This window comes from Salmo salar, chromosome 10 (genome assembly GCF_965601325.2).
Source record: "Salmo salar chromosome 10, fSalSal1, whole genome shotgun sequence".
Lineage (NCBI taxonomy): Eukaryota > Metazoa > Chordata > Actinopteri > Salmoniformes > Salmonidae > Salmo > Salmo salar.
This window is the reverse complement of record NC_138300.1, coordinates 102,997,433-103,012,856: the sequence shown is the minus strand read 5'-3', so window position 1 is coordinate 103,012,856 and position 15,424 is coordinate 102,997,433. Positions and strand designations below refer to the sequence as shown.

General features: G+C 42.3%; 1 protein-coding gene across 5 annotated transcripts in view; it reads right to left on the bottom strand.

Annotated features, from left to right (window-relative positions):
- Window positions 1-15,424, bottom strand: part of LOC106561274 (protein BANP) — a 91,236-nt gene that overhangs the window by 13,222 nt on the left and 62,590 nt on the right. The window lies entirely within an intron of this gene.

Sequence of the window (15,424 nt, the reverse complement as noted above, 5' to 3'; positions counted from 1 at the left end):
TGTTGAACTACAGCCAAGCTGTGCCAAAGCTCAGCTTTTAACACACTCACTAATAACAGAGCAGGATAGTACAGCTGCAACATGGTATGGAGTATTCCTGTAGATTTACATTGACACACACACACACACACACACACACACACACACACACAGACACACACACACACACACACACACACACACACACACACACACACACACACACTAGGGCCTTGGGGCTATAGGTTAAGAGCTATGATGTCTAGGCCTAATTGAATAACATACAGTAGGCCTACTATAATAACTTGTGGAATATTTAAACAGACATGCAAAGCTAACATTCAATCATACTGTCACACCTGACCCAGCAAGATTGATGGAGGAAAATATTAAGTGAACTCGGTGTGTGTGTGTGCGTTTAAATAAAACCATGCGTCTCTCTTGCAATTACTACCTTACACAGCACTACATGGTCTGTCTCTCTCTCCACCTTGCATGACCTACATGTCCTCTTGCATGTGTACTTTGTCTCCAGCTTTAACCAGTCTGACTTACTCCCATGTGTGCTTTGTCTCCAGCTTTAACCAGTCTGACTTACTCCCATGTGTGCTTTGTCTCCAGCTTTAACCAGTCTGACTTGCTCCCATGTGTGCTTTGTCTCCAGCTTTAACCAGTCTGACTTGCTCCCATGCCAGTGTAGTGGAGTAGAGCAGAGCAGCTGGGTGCAGGCTTAACAGACATTCCCAATTTGGGGATGAATCAGAATCTGCTTGTCTGCAGAAAAAACCCAAACCTCAAACCCCAATTACAGATGCTGTTTGTGCCCCCCTTACCGTATCAACCCGCCCTGTTCCACCCCCTCACCAAACCACAACCTTCGCTTTGAAGTTGGTGACTCGGTTACGTGTTTTGTGAGTCGTGTTAACCCCCCTGGAGCCTGGTGGGTTGTGTCAGGCTCCGGGAGATTTTGCCAGATTTTTCTGTTTCACCACAATGTCTGATGCCGGCTCACCAGGACACGCCAGTCCCAGCCGGGCCGATGGGAACTATGAGATGAGAAGGAAGACTCCCTGGCTACACTAGCCGGATGAGAGACACAAAACGGACACAACATAGGGAACTACAGAGAGGGTGATTGGGGGCGAAGGTAGTCTTGAAAAGGGGGGCCAGTAAACAGAGTTGCCGGTTCAAATCCCAGGGCTAACGGAGGAATTCTGCAGGGAACAAGCCGGCAGCTGGAGGCTTCCTGGCTTCAATATCGCATGTGCTACCTACTGACATTGTGCCCTTGAGCAAGGCACTTAACCCCTAATATCTGCTCCAGGACCACTGCTCTGTGGTATTGTAATTATTGTAATGGACTGTGGGACTATAAACACACACTGACAGGGAGTGTATGTGATTGGACAAAGGGTCCGTATACACACTGACCACTTAGAGGGCAATAAATAGCCTTGATCTGAGTGGTCTTGCTGAGTGAGTGACATCTGAGTGAACGTACACTGACTGACTGAAGGGCAATAGATCGTAGTCTGAATAACAGTAATCACAGACAGACTATACACAAACTGACCACAGGGAAACTGACCCTTCTGTGAGAAAATAAACACACTGTCCACATAGACACTGTCATATTCATCTGCATCTACACGTTCTGTCATATTCATCTGCATCTACACGTTCTGTCATATTCATCTGCATCTACACGTTCTGTCATATTCATCTGCATCTACACGTTCTGTCATATTCACCTGCATCTACACGTTCTGTCATATTCATCTGCATCTACACGTTCTGTCATATTCATCTGCATCTACACGTTCTGTCATATTCATCTGCATCTACACGTTCTGTCATATTCACCTGCATCTACACGTTCTGTCATATTCACCTGCATCTACACGTTCTGTCATATTCACCTGCATCTACACGTTCTGTCATATTCACCTGCATCTACACGTTCTGTCATATTCATCTGCATCTACACGTTCTGTCATATTCACCTGCATCTACACGTTCTGTCATATTCATCTGCATCTACACGTTCTGTCATATTCACCTGCATCTGCACGTTCTGTCATATGCACCTGCATCTACACGTTCTGTCATATGCACCTGCATCTACACGTTCTGTCATATGCACCTGCATCTACACGTTCTGTCATATGCACCTGCATCTACACGTTGTCATATTCATCTGCATCTACACGTTCTGTCATATTCATCTGCATCTACACGTTCTGTCATATTCATCTGCATCTACACGTTCTGTCATATTCATCTGCATCTACACGTTCTGTCATCTACACGTTCTGTCATATGCATCTGCATCTACACATTCTGTCATATTCATCTGCATCTACACGTTCTGTCATATTCATCTGCATCTACACGTTCTGTCATATTCATCTGCATCTACACGTTCTGTCATATTCATCTGCATCTACACATTCTGTCATATTCATCTGAATCTACACGTTCTGTCATATGCATCTGCATCTACACGTTCTGTCATATTCATCTGCATCTACACATTCTGTCATATTCATCTGAATCTACACGATCTGTCATATTCATCTGAATCTACACGTTCTGTCATATGCATCTACACGTTCTGTCATATTCACCTGCATCTACACGTTCTGTCATATGCATCTGCATCTACACGTTCTGTCATATGCATCTGCATCTACACGTTCTGTCATATGCATCTGCATCTACACGTTCTGTCATATTCATCTGCATCTACACATTCTGTCATATTCATCTACACGTTCTGTCATATTCATCTGCATCTACACGTTCTGTCATATTCACCTGCATCTACACGTTCTGTCATATTCATCTGCATCTACACGTTCTGCCATATTCACCTGCATCTACACGTTCTGTCATATTCACCTGCATCTACACGTTCTGTCATATTCACCTGAATCTACACATTCTGTCATATTCATCTGCATCTACACGTTCTGTCATATTCATCTGAATCTACACATTCTGTCATATTCATCTGCACATTCTGTCATATTCACCTGCATCTACACATTCTGTCATATTCATCTGCATCTACACATTCTGTCATATTCACCTGCATCTACACGTTCTGTCATATTCACCTGCATCTACACTTTCTGTCATATTCATCTGCATCTACACGTTCTGTCATATTCATCTGAATCTGCATCTACACGTTCTGTCATATTCACCTGCATCTACACATTCTGTCATATTCATCTGCATCTACACGTTGTCATATTCATCTGCATCTACACGTTGTCATATTCATCTGCATCTACACGTTGTCATATTCATCTGCATCTACACATTCTGTCATATTCATCTGCATCTACACATTCTGTCATATTCATCTGCATCTACACGTTGTCATATTCATCTGCATCTACACATTCTGTCATATTCATCTGCATCTACACGTTGTCATATTCATATGCATCTACACGTTGTCATATTCATATGCATCTACACGTTGTCATATTCATATGCATCTACACGTTCTGTCATATCCATCTGCGGTCCATCAAAAGTTCAACCCTTTTCCACTCTTCAGGCAAGTGAGCTCTGCTCGGCACAAAAAGAGAAACAGCTGTGAAATAAATGTGGATAGACCATCAGTCATATGAACTCTGTAGAAAGACGCACTAGGCTAATCTGTTTATTAGGGATACACACTTTCTGTCTGAACAGGCCCCTAAATCTGAGAGACAAATAATTAAAGTAAAACTGACCCTAGTTATTTACATACAGGTGGAGAAGAATGTCGTGAGAGTACGCTTGGAATGTAGTAGGTAGGCAGAGGTAATTCATTTAACTGAATTTTTAAGCCCACGTTTTATCCAAATTTTTATATAATTATTTATAATAAGATCTGTCAGCTACATATGTTAGTAAATTAATTTGATCAAGCTATGTAGCCTATTGATTCCTTCTTGATTAATAAATAAAATAAATGTTTCTCTGTAATACTAGCCACCTAGCAATTTTATGAAGTTGGCTTTAGCTAGATACACCTCATGACCAAAAGTGCAGTACCAGTCAAAAGTTTGGACACACCTACTCATTCAAGGTTTTTTTTGTATTTTTACTATTTTCTACATTGTAGAATAATAGTGAAGACATCAAAACTATGAAATTACACATATGGAATCATGTAGTCACCAAAAAAAGTGTTAAACAAATCAAAATATATTCTCTCAACCAGCTTCATCAGGTAGTCACCTGGAATGCATTTCAATTAACAGGTGTGCCTTGTTAAAAGTTAATTTGTGGAATATCTTTCCTTAATGCATTTGAGCTAATCATTTGTGTTGTGACCAGGTAGGGGTGGTATACAGAAGATAGCCGTATTTGGTAAAAGACGAAGTCCATATTATGGCAAGAACAGCTCAAATAAGCAAAGAGAAACGACAGTCCATCATTACTTTAAGACATAAAGGTCAGTAAATATGGAAAATGTAAAAAAACGTTGAAAGTTTCAAGTGCAGTCGCAAAAACCATCAAGCGCTATGATGACACTGGCTCTCATGAGGACCTCCACAGGAGAGGAAGACCCACAGTGACCTCTGCTGCAGAGGATAAATTCATTAGTTGCCAGCCTCAGAAATTGCAGCCCAAATAAATGTTTCAGAGTTGAGGTAACAGACACATATCAACATCAACTGTTCAGAGAAGAATGCATGAATCAGGCCTTCATGGTATAATTGCTGCAAAGAAACCACTACTAAAGGACACCAAGAAGAAGAGACTTGCTTAGGCCAAGAAACACGAGCAATGGACATTAGACCGGTGGACACCTGTCCTTTGGTCTGATGAGTCCAAATGAGAAATTTTGGTTCCAACCGCCGTGTCTTTGTGAGACAAAGAAGGTGAACGGTTGATCTCTGCAGGTGTGGTTCCCACTGTGAAGCATGGAGGAGGACGTGTGATGGTGTGGGGGTGCATTGCTGGTGACACGTTCTGCGATTTATTTAGAATTCAAGGCACACTTAACCAGCATGGCTACTACAGCATTCTGCAGCGACACGCCATCCCATCTGGTTTGCGTTTAGTGGGACTATCATTTATCTTTCAACAGGATAATGACCCAACACACCTCCAGGCTGTGTAAGGGCTATTTGACCGAGAGTGATGGAGTGCTGCATCAGATGGCCTGGCCTCCACAATCACCCGACCTCAAACCAATTGAGATGGTTTGGGATGAGTTGGACCGCAGAGTGAAGGAGCTTGAGGGAACTCCAAGACTGTTGGAAAAGCATTCCAGGTGAAGCTGGTTGAGAGAATGCCAAAAGTGTGCACAGCTGTCATCAAGGCAAAGGGTGGCTACTTTTTGAGAATCAAATATAAAATATATTTTGATGTGTTTAACACTTTTTTGGTTACTACCTGATTCCATGTGTTATTTCATAGTGTTGATGTCTTGACTATAATTCTACAATGTAGAAAAATGAAGAAAAACCTTTGAGTAGGTGTGTCCAAACTTTTGACTGGTACTGTACGTGGACACCTGCTCGTCAAACATCTCATTCCAAAATCATGGGTATTAATATGGAGTTGGTCCCCCCTGTGCTGCTATAACAGCCTCCACTCTTCAGGGAAGTCTTTCCACTAGAAGTTGGAACATTGCGGGTACTTGCTTCCATTCAGCCACAAGATCATTCGTTAGGTCGGGCACTGATGTTGGGCGATTAGGCCTGGCTCACAGTCGGCGTTCCAATTAATCTTCGATGGGGTTGAGGTGAGGGTTCTGTGCAGGCCAGTCAAGTTCTTGCACACTGATCTCAACAAAACATTTCTGTATGGACCTCGCTTTGTGCACGGGGTCCTTGTCATGCTGAAACAAGGGCCTTCCCCAAACTGTTGCCACAAAGTTGGAAGCACAGAATTGTCTAGAATGTCATTGTATGCTGTAGCATTGAGATTTCCCTTCACTGGAACGAAGGGGCCTATCCTGACCATGAAAAACAAAATTCAATTGATTGGACATGATTTGGAAAGGCACACACCTGTCTATATAAGGTCCCACAGTTGACAGTGCATGTCAGAGCAAAAACCAAGCCATAGGGTCGCATGAATTGTCCGTAGAGACCGGATTGTCTCGAGGCAAAGATCTGGTAAAGGGTACTAAAAAAATGTATGCAGCATTGAAGGTCCCCAAGAACAAAGTGGCCTCCATCATTCTTAAAAATGGAAGACGTTTGGAACCACCAAGACTTCCTAGAGCTGGCCACCCGGCCAAACTGAGCAATTGGGGGAGAAGGGCATTGGTCAGGGAGGTCACCAAGAACCCGATGGTCACTCTGACAGAGCACCAGAGTCCTCTGTGAAGATGGGAGAACCTTCCAGAAGGACAACCCTCTCTGCAGCACTCCACCAACCATGCCTTTGGGGTAGAGTGGTCAGACGGAAGCCACTTCTCAGAAAAAGGCACATGACAGCCCGCTTGGAGTTTGCCAAAAGGCACCTAAAGGACTCTCAGACCATAAGAAACAAGATTCTCTGGTCTGATGAAACCAAGATTGAATTCTTTGGCCTGAATGCCAAGAGTCACGTCTGAAGGAAACTTGGCACCATCCCTACAGTGAAGCATCGTGGTGACAGCATCATGATGTGGGGATGTTTTTCAGCGGTAGGGACTGAGAGACTAGTCAGGATCGAGGGAAAGATGAACGGAGCAAAGTACAGAGATATCCTTGATGAACACCTGCTCCAGAGCGCTCAGGACCCCAGACTGGGGCAAATATTCACATTCTAACATGACAACAACCCTAAGCACACAGCCAAGACAACGCAGGAGTGGCTTCGAGACAAGTCTCTGAATGTCCTTGAGTGGCCCAGCCAAAGCCCTTACTTGAACCCGATCGAACATCTCATTCCCTGGAAATTGCTATTTTATTTTTTAATTTAACAAGGCAAGTCAGAGAACAAATTCTTATTTACAATGACGGCTTAGGAACAGTGGGTTAACTGCCTTGTTCAGGGGCAGAACGACAGATTTTTACCTTGTCAACTCGGGGATTCGATTTAGCAACCTTTCGGTTACTGGCCCAACGCTCTAACCACTAGGCTTCCTGCCGCCCCTATGCAGCAACGCTTCCCCTCCAACCTGACAGAGCTTGAGAGGATCTGCAGAGAAGAATGAGTATGACACTTGTAGCGTCATACCCAAGAAGACTTGAGGCTGTTATCGCTGCCAAAAGGTGCTTCAACAAAGTACTGAGTAAAGGGTCTGAATACTTAGTCTCTCTATTTCAGTTGTTTACTTTTTAATACATTTGCAAACATTTGTAAAAAACCTTTTCTAAAAACCTGTTTTCGCTTTGTCATTATGGAGTATGAGGAAAAAAAGTAATTTAATCAATTTCAGAATAATGCTGTAATGTAACAAAATGTTGAAAATGTCAAGGGGTCTGAATGCTTTCCGAATGCACTGTATAGTGTAGGTTGGGAACCACATAACTAGCTACCAAGCTATTTCAGGCTATCAATCAAGTTAGAGTAGCTTGTCTATCCATCTTAGCTGGCAAGGTTGCTAGAAAAAAAATATCCTTTCATTCTTGGGTTATGATACTACACTGAGTGTATGGAACATTAGGAACACCTGTTCTTTCCATGACAGACTGACCAGGTGATTCCAGGTGAAAGCTATGATCCCTTATTGATGTCACTTGTTGGCGGCAGGTAGCCTAGTGGTTAGAGCGTTGGGCCAGTAACCGAAAGGTTGCAAGTTCGAATCTCCGAGCTGACAAAGTACAAATCTGTCGTTCTGCCCCTGAACAAGGCAGTTAACCTACTGTTCGTAGGCCGTCATTGAAAATAAGAATTTGTTCTTAACTGACTTGCTTAGTTAAATAATAATAATCCAGTCCAATCAGTGTAAATGAAGTGGACACAGAGGGATTTTTAAGCCTTGAGACATGATTATGTGTCATTCAGAGGGTGAATGGGCAAGATAAAATATTTAAGTGCCTTTGAACTGGGTATGGTAGTAAGTGCCAGGCACACCGGTTTGAGTGTGTCAAGAACTGCAATGCTGCTGGGGTTTTCATGCTCAACAGTTTCCCATGTGTATCAAGAATGGTCCACCACCCAAAGGTCATCCAGCAAACTTGACACAACTGTGGGAAGCATGAGTCAACACGGGCCAGCATCCCTGTGGAACGCTTTCAACATCTTATAGAGTCCATGCCCTGTTGAATTGAAGCTGTTCAGAAGGCAAAAGGGGGTGCAACTCAATATAAGGAAGGTGCTCGTAATGTTTTGTACACAGTGTATATACCAGTGGCAGTTGTACTAAAGGCATAACAAAATTATTAAAGAATCAACATGCATCATTCATTAAAATTACAATTGAACAGTTAACCTACTGTTTACAGAAAAATACATGTTTTTTTACATGGAATTAGGCATAATGATTATTGCTCTAGATGGCAGGTGTTAAAAAATTTAATTTCTCCGACTTCCGGAGGAGGGACAGCCCACCTCCGAATCCCCCCACCCCCTCCGTCCTGACGTACTTTGTGCCTCTTAAAATAATGGGTGCATGACGCCCCTGTAGTTAAGTTCTAAATGAAAATACTTAAAACTGGTCTGTGGGGGGGTGATGGGTGAAAAGAGTTTAAGTTTGCAAGATGATGAATGAATTCAACAAGGCAGGTAAGGTAAGCAAGGTACTATAGTAGTTAATGGGTGGAAATGGTGGAGCTGCTATGTGGGGGGGAGTAATAGTGTACAGTAGGTAAACATAACACGGTATGATTTGATCAGGATGTGTTGATGACAGAGACTGTTCAGATCAGCCAGAGGATTGTTATATTTCATCTTCCACATTCCACAGATAATCAGGTCCTGAGGGTCTGAATGAAGCAATGCCTATTGCCTAGGGTAGGATAATACTGATACACATGCACTCCCGCAAGGACATAGAAATGTTAATAGTTCCATGTCCATGTGTATACTTACCCACATGCACACAAAAATACACACACAGCTAGCACACCTGGCATGTGATACTGTTTATGTGGCGTAGAGAGACGACAGACAGTCTGGTGCAAAAGAGAGGAGGAGACTCACAGCTGTGCACAGTCAGTCTCTTTTGCAATGATGTTTCAGATATAATCATCATTGGCATCCATTCTTTGGATGGGAGGTAATATTGCAGTAATTGTTAGTGTATAGTATTGTCAGTGTGCAATACTGTGCATTCGGAAAGTATTCAGACCCCTTGACTTTTTACACATTAAGTTACATTACAGCCTTATTCTAAAATGTATTCGTTTTTTTTCTCATCAATCTACACCCATAATGACAAAGCGAAAACAGACATAAAAACCCCCTGGAAATATCACATTTACATAAGTATTCAGACCCTTTACTCTGTACCTTGTTGAAGCAACTTTGGCAGCGATTACAGCCAAGTCTTCTTAGGTATGACTCTACAAGTTTGGCACACCTGTATTTGGGGAGTTTCTCCCATTCTTCTCTGCATATCCTCTCAAGCTCTGTCAGGTTGGATGGGGAGCGTCGCTGCACAGCTATTTTCAAGTCTCTCCAGAGATGTTAGATCAGGTTCAAGTCCGGGCTCTGGCTGGGCCACTCAAGGACATTCAGAGACTTGTCCCGAAGCCACTCCTGCGTTGTCTTGGTTGTGTGCTTAGCGTCGTTGTCCTGTTGGAAGTTGAACCCAGTCTGAGGTCCTGAGCACTCTGGCACAGGTTTTCATCAAGGATCTCTCTATACTTTGCTCCATTCATTTTTCCCTCGATCCTGACTAGTCTCCCAGTCCCTGCCGCTGAAAAATATCCCCACAGCATGGTCAGAGTCCTTTAGATGCCTTTTGGCAAACTCCAAGCGGGCTGTCGTGCCTTTTATTGAGAAATGGATTCCGTCTGTCCACTCTACCATAAAGGCCTGATTGGTGGAGTGCTACAGAGCCGGTTGTCCTTCTGGAAGGTTCTCCCATCCTCACAGAGGAACTCTGGAGCTCTGTCAGAGTGACCATCGGGTTCTTGGTCACCTCCCTGACCAAGGCCCTTCTCCCCTGATTGTTCAGTTTGGCCGGGCTGCCAGCTCAAGGAAGAGTCTTGGTGGTTCCAAACTTCTTCCATTTAAGAATGATTGAGGCCACTGTGTTCTTGGGGACCTTCAATGCTGCAGAAATGTTTTGGTACCCTTCCTCAGATCTGTGCCTTGACACAATCCTGTCTCTGAGCTCTACGGACAATTACCTAGACCTAATGGCTTGGTTTTTGCTCTGACATGCACTGTCAACTGTGGGTCCTTATATAGACAGGTTATATAGCCTGTTTTTGCTTTGTCATTATGGGGTATTGTGTGTAGATTGATGAGGACATTGTTTTTTAAATCCATTTTAGAATAAGGCTGTAATGTAACAAAATGTGGAAAAAGTCAAGGGGTCTGAATACTTTCCGAATGCACTGTATGTTGTCTATGTGGACTAAAATGATTTATGATTGCGGGTGTGCTTAATGATGAGTGAATAATTCTTAAATTATTCTGGTCTTGTCAGTTTAAGAGACATTTTAAGTGTGATTGAGTTTGCTAAGTGTTGTGTTTGAGTGTGTGCTGCTAAATCGACTAGTATATTTAAGGACAAGGGGGTTCAAGGGTTGACTACCACTTGTCCGATTCGACTAAAGGTTGGGACTTTAATCCTTCATGAGAGAGCTGTTAGCATTCTCAGCTGTGAGGATCTGAGCACAGAGGGTTCATAGCTACAGCCATTACAGGAAGTCTCCCAGGAACCACTTCCTGTCCCACAACGCGTTTTGTAAAGAAAACAAATCTCTTTCCCAATTTGTCTCTCTTTGATTCCTCAAAACCTCTCCTCACCTACTTCTCAGAACTCATTGGAGGAAAAAGTAAGAGGGGAGGTCTTCTCCTCCAAAGAGGTTTGAGAAAGAGGTGAGGACAAGTAATTGATGAAAGACGAATTGAGAAAGAGCCATCATCTCCCATATCTGGGCTGAGACTGATATGTCTGGAAGGAGAATGTGTTGTGATCAAAAACACAAACTGTCGTATGAAATTATGGATCTGACACTCACAAGATACACAATGACCACATATAACCCTAACACATGATGGAGATCTGTAAGCAATATGGAGCAAACAACACACCATCTCACACTCTTTGACAAATACTGGCACACAGTCTGAGTGACACACACCCTGGGGGGGGCAAATCCATTCGGTGCCATATTCTGACTTATACACAGGCACACAACTCTTACAATGCTTCCAATAGCCTAATTCGTGTTTAGGCCCAAGTTCGCAAAGGTCCAAATCACATCAACTTGCAATGAGTTGTCAAAGAAATGCCTAGTAGAAAGAAATATCAAACTTGGCGAGAGAGAAGCAGCACAAATCAGAATAGACCGTGGTGGTTAGGCGGCTCTTAAGTGCATTAGTTACTGTTGACCTCCGGCTTGCAGGATTTGGGTCCCTAAATAATAAGAACTGTACTGGCAGGGCTCACTGAGGTGTGTGTGTGTGTGTGTGTGTGTGTGTGTGTGTGTGTGTGTGTGTGTGTGGGGAGGATTAGAAGGCTGCATCAGACAAGCCCACTCTGTTTCCGTGCCAAGGCGAGCTGGAGAAGAAAATACGCTGAACAATCAAGAGGCATCTCAAATTCAACTCAGCAGAGTTTGCTAGTTGCTATGAACTGAAAAAAACTAAAAAGTGGATAAAGCTTTCTTTTTTGTTGTTGATGCCAATCTTTTTTTTTTGTTCTTGATGCTTTCAACAGTAATGGAGACAGAATACTGAAGAAATACAGCAATGGGCGAAAGAAGACAGAACTAAATAACAACAGTGGCTTAATGCAAAAAAACATTTGGAGAAGGCCAGATTGAAACACAATAACCAACTGTGCAAACAAGGCCCTTTCTGTTGTTGCAATCTGAATGGTACTTTTGGGTGCATGTGAATATGGTTCAGATTGACTAATGCAAGATAGAGGACAATAAGATAGTTGTTCGAAAACAAAAGAAAGCATATTTGTTATGTTACCCCTCGGTCTTCAACTGTTACAGTTTTGGACTGTGATGTAATTGCATCAGAATCTCTTTAGATAAAAATAATTATATAACGCTTTGTGTGTGTGTGTGTATGTTTTTGAGTATCTGTGTGGAGTATCTGTGTGTTTATCTACATGCATGTATGTTTTGTCAAAGAGCCCTCATTCACACTCTCAACAGGTCATTCCACCTCTGTCTCATTGCAGCCCACTTGGCTCAACCAAACCTAAAAACACACAAAGACCTACACACACAGCACACTTTTACAAGGCACAGCTCAAATAAATCCACCACTCCAATCTGCTTTCTATCAGCCTCAGTGGAATCACTGCTATCCTCTCAGATCTAACATGTAAAAAGAGGGGGAAAAAAGTGATGAGGATTTTGGAGAGTTTGGAACTTCCTCCCTGCTTCACAGCCGTCAACAACATCTGCAACTGCTGCAGCCTTCCTGAGCCAGCCAGGACAAATATGATTTGGGGTGGGGGGGGGGGGGGGGGGGGCAAAAGGACATAGAGGGAGCGGCTGGAGTTGATGCTCTGTGTCCTCTCTCCTACTCAAACCTTCCAGACGTCTACCAGTCTGCTAAATCCTTATACACCTACACCCCACTTTAGAATATGATGCTCAGACATAAACCCTACACTCTCATAGTCACACTGCATCCTCTATAAGTTACTTCAGGATCGTCAGTTGAAAAAGACCCTCTCCAAGTCAACTATCACCACTAAACTTTCTCAACCCAGATCGACAGTCTGCACAGCTGGAAAGACAGCTCTCTGACATCTACCTGTCAATCCGCGAGCCAACGCTAACTAGCTTAACGCAAAGATTAAAGCTGTGTTCGGATACTCATACTAACCGCACTTTTTGTGATGTAAATGAGTATGAACTATGCTTATTGGTCATAGTATGGATAGAGTTAGTATGCCAAAAGTTCCTGGATGTCGCACTAAATTCGGCAAAATACAAAGTATACATGCAGTGGACACTATTTCCATGCTTTTAGGGGCCATAATGCAATTGTTCCGAAAATGGGCATGGCTTCACAACGTTTTCAGATTTGAAGAAAATGGCGGAAAATATGCAGCCGAAGTCCGACAAGAGCGGATACAAATTCATTGCTTTAACTAATTATGACAGCTGTTAAGAAAATGTTGAGTAATGTAATAAAGTAATGACCTTTCAAATAAGTTACGTTACACCTTATTTTGGCTGACAATTTGTTAGCTACGCTATCCTTACAGCAGTATGTACCAGTATGTTAGCTAGTTACCTAATGTTAGTTCGCTACGACTACATCGAACTTGTCAGGCAGTATATTAACTATAATCGAACTAACTACGCAACGTTTATTGACATCATTATTAGCAGTGGTATAGTCGTTGTACATTCTCAATGGACATTGTTAATTCTGCCTATCTACTCCGATTTCAGACCACTCGTCTGAGTGTGCCAGAGCTCAGAATAACTGATGAATTTATGAACGATCAACACCCGTTGAATATATAGCCGGTGTCAGTAAACTTCTGCAAAAAAAAAAGCTACATTAAATTATTGCCAGCAGCACAGTTAGTCACCAATGCTCCAGATAACATGAAAACAGCCTAACCAGCTCTGCTAGAGTGAGTAAAATGGTCAGTGAGGTGTTCTCTCATTTGTGTCTGGAAATAGCTAGCAAGCTAGCCAACGTAAGCTAGTTAGCTTGGGTGCGGTAGCTTCCCACCTGCCGAACATCCGGTGAAATTGCAGAGCACGAAATTCAAACTACAGAATTATAAATATTTAAACTTTCATAAAATCACAAGTGTAATACATCAAAATAAAGCTTAACTTCTTGTTAATCCAGCTGCTGTGTCATATTTCAAAAAGGCTTTACGGCGAAAGCACACCATGCGATTATCTGAGGACAGCGCCCCGCATACAAAAGCATGAAAATCATATTTCAACCAGGCAGGTACGACACGAAAGTCAGAAATAGCGATATAATAAATGCCTTACCTTTGATGATCTTCTTCTGTTGGCAATCTAAAAGGTCCCAGATACATCACAAATGGTCCTTTTGTTCAATAATGTCCTTCTTTATATCCATAAAAACTCAGTTTAGCTGGCGCACTACAGTCAACAATCCACCCAGTTTCCCTCCATCAAAATGCATACAAAATGAATCCCAAACATTACTAATAAACTGTTCCAAACAAGTCAAACAATGTTTATAATCAAATCTTAGGTACCCTAATACATAAATAATTCATAAAACTTAAGACAGAGAATCGTTATTGTCTTTACCAGAGAAAAATACCAAAGAACGCGCTCTCTTCCATGCGCTTGGAAACACTACAGCCAAAATGGGAGCCACCTAGAAAAACTACAATTTATGGCTCATTTTTCCAAAAACCAGCATGAAACTCTTTCTAAAGACTGTTGACATCTAGTGGAAGCCCTAGGAACTGCAATCTGGGAAGATTTCGCCTTATAATAAAAGTGACAGCCATTGAAAACAGTGGGAGGCTGAATTTTCTTTTTTTTGGGATGGTTTGTCCTCGGGGTTTCACCTGCCATATCAGTTCTGTTTTACTCACAGACATCATTTTAACAGTTTTAGAAACTTTAGAGTTTTCTATCCAAATCTACCAATTATATGCAAATCCTAGCTTCCGGGCCTGAGTAACAGGCAGTTTACTTTGGGCACGCTTTTCATCCGGACGTGAAAATACTGCCCCCTACCCAAGAGAGGTTAACGCCCAAATCTGTTCAGTTTTGATTACATTGGTGACGGCGCCATAGTGTTAATACAAAAAAATAATACATTTATTGCAAATATACATTCCTAATATAGGTGCTTTTCTAATAATACTTGATTAGTACAAACACATGTTCTTACTACAGATACATGGCTTGTGGTGCCTATATTAACTAACTAAAGTACACATTTTCTGCTTACGTTCTGTTTTTACATGTCTAGTGATTAACTCCATGTTGACCCAGTCTGTACACTCCCATGGATTCTACGTACGTTCTGTTTTTACATGTCCAATGGTTAACTCTGTTTATCCACCTCTTTCCATTCACCTGAGCTCAGCCTTTATTCTGCTTACACATGTCTATTAATTAACTCTGTTTTCTGTCTCAATACTTCTGGGAGAACAGTCTAGATACTGGAAAATCAACCATAGTCATGAATTTTCACCTACACGCTCTGGATTTATGAACGCCCAGGGCGCACTCTGAGCGCACTCTGGCACTCCAGATTGAATTTATGAACACATCCGAAATCGTAAAATGTCTAGATAGTCATTTGTAATGCTAACAAGCTAGCAAGAGGTTGCATAGCAACAACATCAACTTCCGGTAGACAGGCAAAGTGCTAGCATGCTCAACTGAGAGGA